The 12,189-nt window shown below is 41.6% G+C and overlaps 1 long non-coding RNA gene across 1 annotated transcript; it reads right to left on the reverse strand.

Moving 5' to 3' along the window:
• Positions 1-5,544: 5,544 nt before the first annotated feature.
• Positions 5,545-9,061, reverse strand: LOC112569180. Its single transcript, XR_003100323.1, has 5 exons — positions 9,030-9,061; positions 7,008-7,048; positions 6,461-6,516; positions 5,884-5,950; positions 5,545-5,720 (listed from the first exon to the last, which is right to left on the reverse strand). It is a non-coding gene; the product is annotated as an uncharacterized LOC112569180 (long non-coding RNA).
• Between the last annotated feature and the right edge of the window lie 3,128 nt (positions 9,062-12,189).

Raw genomic sequence — 12,189 nt, forward strand, 5'->3', positions numbered from 1 at the left:
ACAAAGGGCCAAGCACACACGGCCGACTCTCACGGTCCTCGGCAAAGTCAAGCTAAGCCTGCCTCGAGGGCTCAAAACCTTCGAACCAGCCAGACGAATCTACTCTAGACCTCCGACCAGCCAGCCAAGAAAGCCAGCACCCCACCCCCACAACCACCCCCACTCCCCTCACCACCTCCACCCTCAACCTTCACCCCTACCACGACAAACCCCCGCCAGGAAGGCTCCACTACAACACCCCAAGAAGCGCCATCAACGCGCGGCCCCCGAGGGGCTCTGTGCCTAAAAGGACTCCCCTCCACCCTTGACCAAGCAAGACAAGCTATAGCCAGGAGAGCCCCGCCGCACGCCCCCAAGAAGCGCCACCAACGCAGCTACCGAGGGGCTCTGTGCCTAAAAGGACTCCCCCTCCACCCTTGACCCAAGCAAGACAAGCTATAGCCAGGAGAGCCCCGCCGCACGCCCCCAAGAAGCGCCACCAACGCAGCTCCCGGGGGCTCTGTGCCAAAAGGACTTACATCGACAACGTAACGACAGACACAGACCCAGCAAACGCAGCAAAGGAGACGCGCCATCGCCCGGACGACGACTTGCCACAATGATCGACGATTGACGACACTATGTGGCAATAGCATGTGTTACCTGTTTCAAAAGCGCCCCTCATTCAACGTTACAACAGTGGAGGAGATTTCAGAGGAAGACTATCGCACCTGTGTGTTCCTGTGTTTTACTTCCTTTCGGATAACTGTCGCCACCGCACCTATGTGGACAATAACTCTACTTGGCCTAGACGCCAACAACGGCCCCTGCTTTCAATGACTGGCGCGACAACCCAACTGCGCAGTGAGTATTCTTCCACACAACACAACACAAAACGCCCAGCACTATAACTCCATGCACCTCGCCACACTGTTACACTTCTGCCCGGGATACATCACACTCCACTCGTAAGCAACAAACGGCGACCGGAATGGCGCATATTAAACCCTCAAGTGCAGAGGACTCGGTACACGACGCCCAGCGCACTTCACCAACCCACATACAGAAACACAACATATGACATCTCTTACTTCAGGAAACACACATAGATTCCTTCTGCAGATTTAGGAACGAGATCGCCCAGAAACTCGAACGGCAAATAAATATGGTCGCTCACCACCAAGGGGTAATTTGGGGGCAGCCCTGTACATAAACAACAAAGTAAGATGCAGAAATACACCACTTTCCTCGTAGGTTACCCCGATTTCCTCGGGTAGTACATAACAGCCACAGTAACGATCAACGCATGCACGGTCGATGCAAGTTATCACCAACATTGCCGTACGCCCCCCGTGCCCCCCAACGACCTGCGCGAGTGTAAAAACTTCTTCAAAGATTTATACCCACTTTTAGCCAATCTCACCCGCAAATCCTCGCTGGAGGATTTCAACTCGCATCGCTAACCCTCACGCATTGGACAATAGTAGGGGCAAGCCGAGACAGGCAAGGCTGGTCACGCCGATACTATCGGCAGCGTAAGGGACATAGACTTGTAGACGCATACAGACTCCTGCACCCCAACACGACGAGCGTTACATGGCATAGCTCCAGGTAGGGCTGTAGACTTGAGCAAAATCTTCATCTCTCACAGCTAGCCCAACACGCACTCACGGCCGAACACATAGTGTGCCCTTACTCTGACCACGACTATGTACAAATAGAACTCTCCACACGACAAACCAACGTAGGTAAGAGCTTCTGGAAATTCAATACATCACTCTTGCAAGACACACAGACTATACCAGTAAAATCAACACCCTCCTACACTTCGCCTCCTAACAAGCTACAAGGCCCTCCCTCCTAGACTGGTGGCACCGACTAAAAGAAAGAATCAAAGACATAACAATCCAACACAGCAACGCAAAGCAAAGCCAGAACAAGGAATTAGAGCCCTCGGTGCACAATACCGAATACTAGAACACAAAAACTTAGCTGGAATGAACACCATCAAAAACAGACTGCAACACTACAAGGGGAGAAAACAACAGGCGCCCAAATCCGGGCTAGAACACCGCTAGGATCCGCTCCAGAAACACCAAGTAACTTCTTCTGCCAAAAAGACTCCAACGGGTAAACGCAAAACTATAGACCAACATCATATAGGTCAAGACGGGCAGCTTCGAACAAGACCGAGCGATTATAGCGTCAACTCCTTCAGGCCTTCTACTCACAACTATAACAGCAGAGACCACAGACCCCGAAAACAAAAACACCTTCTACAAGACCTCCCACAACTAGACGGCGAGGCGACAGAAAACTTAGGCACACCCAATAACTTTATCAGAAATAGAAAATGCCCTCAAGGGCATGAAACCAAACAAAACGCCAGGCTCTGACGGCCTACCAAAGAATTCTATCTCAGCCTTCCTCAAACACCTTGGACCCATACTAATCAAAGTATACACCGCAACATACGAGGCTGGTCACCTGACAAAAACGCAAAAAGAATCTTACATCACTCTAATCTGTAAAGCCCCACAACCCCAACAATGACAAACTACAGACCCATATCACTCCTGAAACAGACTACAAAATACTCACCAAAACACTCTGCATCGCATCAAACACACCTACACCAAGTCATCACAGCAACCAACATGCGGAATCCCGGGTAGGTCTATAACAAACAACTGCCACCTAATAAGAGAACATAATAGAATACTGCAACAACAGAGGCTACTCCAATCTCATCTATCAGTAGACCAGGAGAAAGCATTCGACAGAGTCTCACACCAATACCTCCTGCAAACCCTCCAAGCCTTCGGCTTCAACACACACTTCTTACATTGGATATCCACAATATACACAGACATACGAAGCAGTGTCATCGTAACCAAACGTCTCCGACTCTTTCAGAATAACCAAGGTCTGTCAGACAGGCTGCAGCCTTTCTCCCTTGCTATACATTCTATGCCTTGAACCTGTCCTCATCAAAATAAGGCAAGACAAACACATTAAGGGATCTCCATACCGGGCAAACCGGAGGAGTGCAAAGTGTCTGCATACGCAGACGACAGCACTTCTTTCTCAATAACCACCAGTCAGTCAGGAGAGTGATAAACACTTCACCAGTACAGTAAGGCTTCAGGCGCCAAACTAAAGCATAACAAAAACAAAAGGCATGCTCATAGGAAAATGGAGGAGAGACATCGACAAGCCCAGACATTACATGGACGGACAAACTGACAATATACGGGGTGCCTTTCGGTGACGTCACACAAGACGACATTTGGCACCCAGTCCTGACAAAGATAACTGCAACACTGAATCTCTACAGACTCCGCCGCATCTCACTATATGAAAAAGCCAACATCATAAACACACAGTCTTGTCAAAACTGTGGTACTATCCTCAGTATTACCAATACCACCACACTACACCAACACAAATAGAAAGGGCCATCTTCCGTTTTGTATGGAACGATGGTCCGAACCAATTAACGGAAGACCCTCTACCTGCACCCCAAAGAAGGAGGGATAGGACTGCTGAACATACCCTCCAAGACGGAAAGCCACATCCTGGCCCAGGTGACAGGACTGTTCGGTAATGACGAACAGGACTGGACACACTACGGCCACCTATGGTTGGGGCTAGACCTGAGGAGGAGGTTCAGCACTACCCTTCACCAACAAGCATCCACACAGCACGAAGACATACCCCCTTTCTACAGGCTTGCCGCACAGCTCTCAACAACCTTCTCGCGGCAGACCCTACTTCAGATCTGAACTCAGACACGAAAACGAAACTCTATATCAAGCACTTCTAACCAAACGCACTATACCCCAAGAGTACTCCAAGCTTCCCACGAATAAACTTCGCAAACACATTCAAACACCTTAGCAACAAACACGTAGACCATGCACCTTAGACACGTCTTTCAAAATTGCAACGACATCCTCCCAGTCGCAGACACCCTACACCGCAGAGGCATAACAAAACAAAAGATGTGCGCCTTCTGCCAGAACAAAAGCGAAACAACAGAACACATCTCTTCCACTGCACGCACCTACAGCAAACACACAAGCAACTAGCACACTGTTGAACAAACTCGCAAACACAGCACCCACACTAGCCCGCATACGCTTCAACACCCTCCCACCGCCCTATCGACAGCATCCCAAACAGCAGCAACCATCGTTCTCACAGAGTACAAACAAGCAATATGGACACTAAGAAACAAAGCACGCTCCACAGACTCATTGTATCACACCCAGATAGCAGACGCCTTCACCTCGAGGGTCAACGCCAGATTGAAGAAGGACAAAGACACTTTTGCAGAAGAGCACTACTCGACTGTGGGTAAGCTAATGTGAAAGCAACAGAGCGAGAGGGGGAAATCCTCCTCGCCGCACCCCCGACGCAACTTGAAAGAAGATTATGTGAAAGCATCAAATGAACAATGACTTTTCGTAACCCAGATTTCAAATATGTGAAAAGAACTCTTGTTTTTTTTGACACTTGTACATTCTTGTTAATATTTTGTTTACCCTTGTTTTTTAATGTTTGAATAAACAAACATGGAAAAAAAAAGTCACTGACCATTCCCAAAACAGCTAAGAGGGTTATCCAAGCCATGAAGAAGAACAGTATGTGTGCTCTGGGCTGAGTACTAGGCCGTTGGAACTCAAATATCTTCATGATGCATAAGCACAGAATAACGTACATGAAAGTGGTGTCTGTTAAGAAACAAATCACTCATGCGTCCACACACACACACATGCGTCCACACACACACACACACGTACGTTTCAGTTTCAAAAGTCAAATGCTTAGTAAAGTGTGTACTTCTAGTAACAGCTTTCAAGACTTTACTATCACTTCTTGCAGTTTTATCTATCACTTTCTAGAGGCATTACACAGCAGCCTTGTTTATTATTTTAACATGACTATACAGAGGAAACTGCACTCATTTCATAAACTTAACCAAAGGTAAGAGTTTTCAGTACATCAACATCTTTCTTAACTGGATTTCCATGTTTTTCTAAAAGGCATTGCTAGTATGCAGACTTGTTTAACAAGATGTTACTCAAGCGACTTGCAAATATGTTTGTAAGCAGGCTCATCTTAAAATTTATTCAATGACGTGTTTTAGCTGGCTTCTTGTTTTGTCTGTTAGCTGAAACTAACCAAACTGGTAATTATATTTGGTGGGGCAGAAGTGGTAGATTGCACTCATGATGCCCACGACCATGAGTGCTACACCCATGGCATACATCAACCCATACTGCTTTGGAATCCACTGGCGGTTCTCCTGCATATATGCTTCATACCGCCAACTTCTGTACAGATCAAACAAGCAAAATATTCTTAAAGTGAACGGAGTAGCATACACCATAAATGAAGAATACTTGTATCATTGAGGTAAAAGTTGTGAAAGACATGGATGTTTACTTCTGACAAGCGACAAAAGAATGCATACATCCGAACAGACTACACCGAGGTACAATGTGTGTGTGTAAGTTTAAAGAGAAAGAAGGTGATGTATACATTAACATTTTACCCTCTATACACAATTCTTACCTCATTTTCACAATAGCAATAAAAAGAAGACCCAATATTAAATAGCCAATGTTACTGAGGATGTTGTTGAAGGCACTGAATTCCAGTGCTCCAATCTGATAAGGGAAAGCACAGTCAAAGTTGTAATAACACAAATCTTCATCCCCTGTTTGGCGTAAGGTCTGAAATGTTGGAAACAAGCTTACATAAGTATGCGTGTATAACTTCTTTCTTTTTTCATCACATGTTCTCTCTCTCCCTCACACACACACATATATATATACAAAACACAAGTATTTAAATGGCGTTGACACAGGCACAACAATGTGTTTTCCTTCAACCAACCTTTTGATATGAAAAGACCAGCTGTGCTGCAGGTATGCCATAAAACAGTGCAACAGCAATGAGTATCCTTAACAAAAGAGAAAACGGTGAATCTTTATCCAAAATTTTAGTTAACTACTTTCTGATCTACAGACTACAAAATACATATAAAACAAGTAAACCTTCTACTTCTGGCTTTACATTTTTAAAATAGTGCTGAAATGTATTGTTGCTTCAAAATAGCTTTTATCAAGTGTATATGTGGATACTGATATTTCTACACAATTTGTGTACAGTCTTGAGGATATATATATATATCTTGCCCTGCCAGTAGTTGTCACTATGTCATAATATTTTTCATGGAAAAACGTATATTTGAGTAATTTCACAGTATTTAGTATAAACCAAACAACACTTAAAAGTACTGAGGAGGTTCTCAGGCAAAGATAAAGCAGACAATGTGATTATAAACGCTACAAAGAAAAGGTTTTTCCATTCAGTATTACCACCCACCTAAACCAACTTCCTCTAACACACATATGCAGATAAACACATGTTCACACACACACACACACACAAACACAAAGAGGTCACCCACCAGATATAGATGCAAAAGGGTTCTGACAACCACTTGCAAGTCTCGTTAGCTTCAGCCTCAATTTTATGGGAAAAACAAACACAAACTTAAAAGTTTTATACGTGATTAACTGCATTTTTTTCCAGAATTGCATTGCTGCCACAAAACTATATTTCCAACTAAGAAAAAAACAAATCTGTTCAGTAGTGACAGAAAATAAATTTGCCAAAACTTTTGATTAATGGGTGTCAGATGGCTAAGAGTTAAGATTATAAACAATATTAATAACATTAAAATAGAAAGAATTCTAGCTTTGAAAGAAATTAAAAAGAAAAGCGCTAGAACCATAATTTTCATATTTGAAATTTTACCAGCTGACAGAATACCTCAATAGGAATCGTTTTAAAATATCTGTACGTCCTGATCAGCGTATATTTCTAGCCACAATGCCACCATAGCCATAACAACATGCAATACAAGGAAACCATAGTAATAATATTAAATATTGCAGTTTAAATTGCTCTTTAACTCTTTAACTGTGTGTATTTCTTGAAAATAACCTTTTTACCTGCGGAGTCTCTGGTATGGGGAGATAGCTTTCCTCAGAATCTGAAGATACAAAATGTTCCCAACTAAACTCACTGTATGATGTGGAAATCCCAATTCTGACTTTTCTCATTTAATCTGTTTGACTCTGCATATCACATGCTTTATCAAATAAACATCATAAGTCCTTCTTGCATCTTGCATTGCTGTGTAGAGCAGATGTTCTGTTCAGTTTGTTTTTATAGTAATGGAGAATCTGGTCTTAATCTCATTGCATAGCAATAAAAGCATAGCTTAGATTGTCCTTAGTTATATTCTGCAAAAAAATGATTTGAAGAATATTGTACCCTAGTAACTTATAAATGTACTCTAGTTCTTGATCAGCAGCTTGCATGGACTCAAGTTTTCCAAATTCAAAAAATAGTTTTCTTAAAATTAAAGCTTGCCATCTCTATAATATCACATGTTCTTGTTGTGACCATTAAATTTTACGTTAAAAATTACTTGCATCTTTCTTCAAAATGAATGTGAGATGTAACACTTCTGTAATAACATGTGTTGTAACAAAGCATAAAAAACAGGTAATATAAATTATAATCTAAAACCTTCAAGCATTCAGTTAAACGGCTTAAAAGATACACATTTTTTTTCAAAATGATGGGTCTTGTTCTTTATTTATTTGTTTGTCACCGGAGAAGACAGCATTCACGTGCTGAAAATGTAAGCATTTCCTGTAAATTTGAAGATCTAAAATGTCATCGTTTAGAAGAACAGAATTCTTTTTGATGACCATGATTATTTGTTTGTGTTGAACACAGTGCCAGCAACCAAAGCTATATCATGGCGACAAAAAGTAATCTTACCTTCAAGAACTTAGAGACAAAGCCCACGAGTGATATAACCGTTACATTTTTAAAAACCAATGCAAGAAGTAAACATTAATGTAAACGAATGGATACAGTGTAAACAAGGTTTTGAAGCCCAAAAGGCCCCAACAAACCAAATTACCAAGGGATAACAGTTATTAGGACAAAACATTTCTTAAATCTGATGGTAGAGTCCTATCCTCCTTGAAAATGTAAAGACTGCTGCAACTGGACAAGCCTAGATAAAGAAAACAAAGAATTTGCTGTGAAAAAAACTGCCGGCGGATGGTTCGAGCTCAGGACAATCAAAACATGTGCCACATTAAGCACTCCTTTACACGATGGACAAACTGGTGGTGGTTCACTTGTAAGATGTGTCCTTGCGTGGCATAGGTGTGTCCTAGCTTTAATATATATATAAAACATATTAATATATGATATTAATAATAAATATATTAATAATATAGCAAGGACCCCTTCCTCCCGCCTCACAGGATGGCACGAAGGTAAGCGGTCGAAAAGACAGGGAAGGATAGCATATAGTTTATTTTGGCCCAGTGTGGCCCAGTGGCGTTGCCATAAGGACTGAACGTAGGCCGAGAAGATAGGTTTACAGTCAAATGATAGCAGAGAGTGTAATTTGCCAGATGACTGACATGAAGTCTTGGCAGCCTGGTCTGCTGGAACATTGCCTGAGATATCAGTATGGCCAGGAACCCACATAAAAACAGTCCCTGTTACGCTGAACGAGTGCGGCATGAATTGAATGAAACTGGACCACCAGAGGGTTGTCAAAATCGTTGGAAAGAAGAGTTTGGAGTGCAGAAAGAGAGTCTACTTCTAAGAGGTAAAAATCTAGATCCATTCTATGTGACAGCTGCAAACTACATATTTTCTGTTTCTGGTTGCAAACAATTTTAATTACAAAACACAAAATTTAAACTCAAAATCTAACCATTTTGTAGAAATGTCCTCACATGAGACATTAAAAGTCACTTCTATGTACTGTCTTCGAATACTTTTCTTCGCCTTTTTTAAAAATCAAGTATAACTTTCTGTTGAATAATCAGGACAAGTTTTCAGAACTGTGAAAGACCAGAGCAAGCAGACTTTTATTTATGAGCAGACAAGCTTCTATTGAAATGCATCTACACGTGCATCTCACTTTTGTCTCTTACCTGTCTGCGTTGAGTTGTTTTCGAACCCTACACTGCAAAAATAAAGACGAGTTATTTGTTTCATTATCACCAACACCTCTAGACACTGAAATATTAGGCAGCTATGTGTTTTGTACAGAACATTTATCTCTTTGCAATAGAATAGGTGTAACAAATATATGTGGGTTATTATATAGGTTTACGTCTAGAATAGGCATGTGTTAGTGCATACATACTTTTGTAAATGTACAGTAATCTTGAATCTTATCATCTGTATACTTATGTTGACCTGCACATATTTTCAGGGCATGCGATTATTTATGTATGCTGGTTATGACAATAAAACTGACAACAACAACTTTGATAGGGATGATTTTTTCCCTTTTACACAAGAACTGCACATTTATGGAGGTTGATTGCTATACTCACTGTATATTACCAACGCACCAAAGGATTAAAAAAACTGCAGAAATGACGATGTAGATAATTATGATATGGCCGATTTTTTTTTTCATCTCTGATCCTAAGTAACAGACAAGTGATAAAGTTGACACACTTATCTACTAAATAATGCTCAAATAAAATAAAAGTTGCAGTGCTAACAAAAGTATATAAGTGTATACATCTGTAATCATACAAAAAATAATCTCGTCTACAAGAAGTAATTTTTTGCACTTATTAGACAAAATTGAATGTATGTTGCACTTTTTTGTTTCTGTCAGCTTTAAATTAAATAACGAACATAATTATAACTTGCTAATCATTGGCAACTGTCTAAAACTGTTTCAATATAATTACAGTGACAAATCATTGATGGTAGTGAAGTGGCTGTCAAACATTTACTTCTAGTAGGTGCTTTTTTCCAAGTGCATCGCTAATAAAAGTTTAGAAAAAGCCTTTTTGCTGACGATTTTCTAGATATTCAATCATCATCATCATCATCATCATCATCATCATCATCATCATCATCATCATCATCATCATCATCATCATCATCAGAACAGTAAAGTTCAAAATAAATGATAACAGCCCATGGAAAGTAAGTAACGAGTGAGTATTACTCTTAATTATCCAAGATATTTCTAAAGAGATTGATTTTAAATACTGTGCTACTAAAATTATTTGACTGTCAACTTTTATTGGATACAGTGCACTCACTTGACATGGTATTTGTGATAAGTATGGAGAGATTCTTGGTTGTTACATTAAGGCGTTCTTGAGGAGGGGTGTCGTCTGGCGCTGAGCAGTCTGTAAGCTTTGGCTTGACCAGGACGATGACATAAAGGGCCTGAAACCTATGATAGTCACTTTTCTGTGCAGACACACACACGCGCACGCACGCACGCACGCACCGACGAGGAAATTATTAGTAACTATAATACCCTTGAAGAAGTAACACGCTTAAGTAGATTGTCGTTTCAGTAGCAAAATCATAGTTTCTTTCCTCCCTATTGGCCTTTCCTGGAAAGATCAAGCATACTAACCCTGTCAGTTACTCTTTTAAGTAGTCCAAATTGTCGTTAGGTCTGTAACATATTAGCTGTGACATCGAATAAGTTTTTCCAGTCCTGAATTTCAGAGTATTTATCCGTGTTACACTTAGCAAGGAAAAAATCTGTGTCCGAGCCTGCGTTTCTTGTTTTAAGTTGATAGAAACGTAAGCACGCTTGTTTTTTTACAGTCTTGTTAGTAATGTCATCGGCTTTCCTCCACGAGTGAATGCATTATATTCACATCACTGATACATGTTTGATGCCACTCTTAGCTCCGTAAAATTTTTGTGTAAATGTTTTCTTGTTGTGTGAGTATACAATACTATCTATCACGTAACGGCTGAGATTCAAAGTTTATCATAATAAAGCCATTGTTATAAGACTCAGTAACTGAGAGACAACTCAACAGTAAGTAGGAGTGTAACTGCCTCACGCAATGCTCTTTTGTTGGTGGAAACAGCAAGTCCATTTGGTTAAAATGGTTGACACTACATGCGAAGCCAGTAGCGCTATGGCTGCATTAGCAGACAAAAGCGAGGAATTTAACAATGATCCTACAGTAAAGTGAACAGGATCCAGAGGAAGAAAGGACAGAGGCAAGTAAATGAGGAAAGAGATAAGAAAAATTTGAGAATAATGGATAAGTCAAAGTGGAAGGCAGATAAAAACTAAAGTGGAAAGAGAGAGAGGGAAGAAACGCTGGAACTAAGATAATAACTAACAAACTTGTGATGAAACCCGTTCACTGTAAAAAGATAATAATATTCAGTTTATAATTTTTTTCAAAAATAAACAATTTATGTTTCACCAACTAAACATAGGCATATAACCATAGACACTTTCAGATTATCGTTACGCTTCATCATCATCATTCCTTGTTACTCCTCAAGGAGCATAGGGCCGCAACAACACCTCGCCAGCGAACCCGGTTTTGGGCAGCCCCCCTCAGTTGGGCCCATGTGGTTCCGGCAGCCTTTGCCTCGCTCTCTACTGATCTTCTACAAGTCTGTTTTGGCCTTCCAACTTTCCTCTTCCCCTGCGGGTTCCAGTCAAGTGCCTGCCTGGCAATGGTGTCAGCCGGTTTGCGCAGGGTGTGTCCTATCCAGCCCCACTTGCGCTTTTTGATGTCTTGACTAGTGGCATTCTGGTTAGTTCTTTCCCACAGGCTGCTGTTGGAGATCCTCTCAGGCCATCTTATTCTCAAAATATGGCGAAGGCATCGGTTGGTGAAGGTCTGGAGCTTGTTGTTGATGGTGTTTGTCACTCTCCAAGTTTCAGAGCCATACAGTAGGACTGCCTTCACATTGGTGTTAAATATGCGGGTCTTGTTGCGAAGGGAGAATGCTCGGGAGTTCCAGATGGGGCGCAGACTGTTGAAAGCATGCCTGGCCTTGTTTATGCGGCTTCTGATGTCGTCGTCCGCTCCACCATCCTTGCTGACGATGCTCCACAGATATGTGAAGCGGTCTGTTTCTAGGATGTTCTCTCCTTGAAGTTGAATTGGAAGTTCCTGCTTGTTGTTGAATTTCATCACTTCGGTCTTCTTTTTCTTGATCTTTAAGCCGGTCTTTTCTGCTTCCTCTGCTAGCTTGCTCAGTTTGGTTTGTGCATGCTGCTGCCGATGAGATAGGAGACTAATGTCATCTGCAAAGTCCAGGTCTTCTAGCTGTTTAGTGAAGGTCCACTGG

Source organism: Pomacea canaliculata, linkage group LG7, assembly GCF_003073045.1.
Source record: "Pomacea canaliculata isolate SZHN2017 linkage group LG7, ASM307304v1, whole genome shotgun sequence".
Lineage (NCBI taxonomy): Eukaryota > Metazoa > Mollusca > Gastropoda > Architaenioglossa > Ampullariidae > Pomacea > Pomacea canaliculata.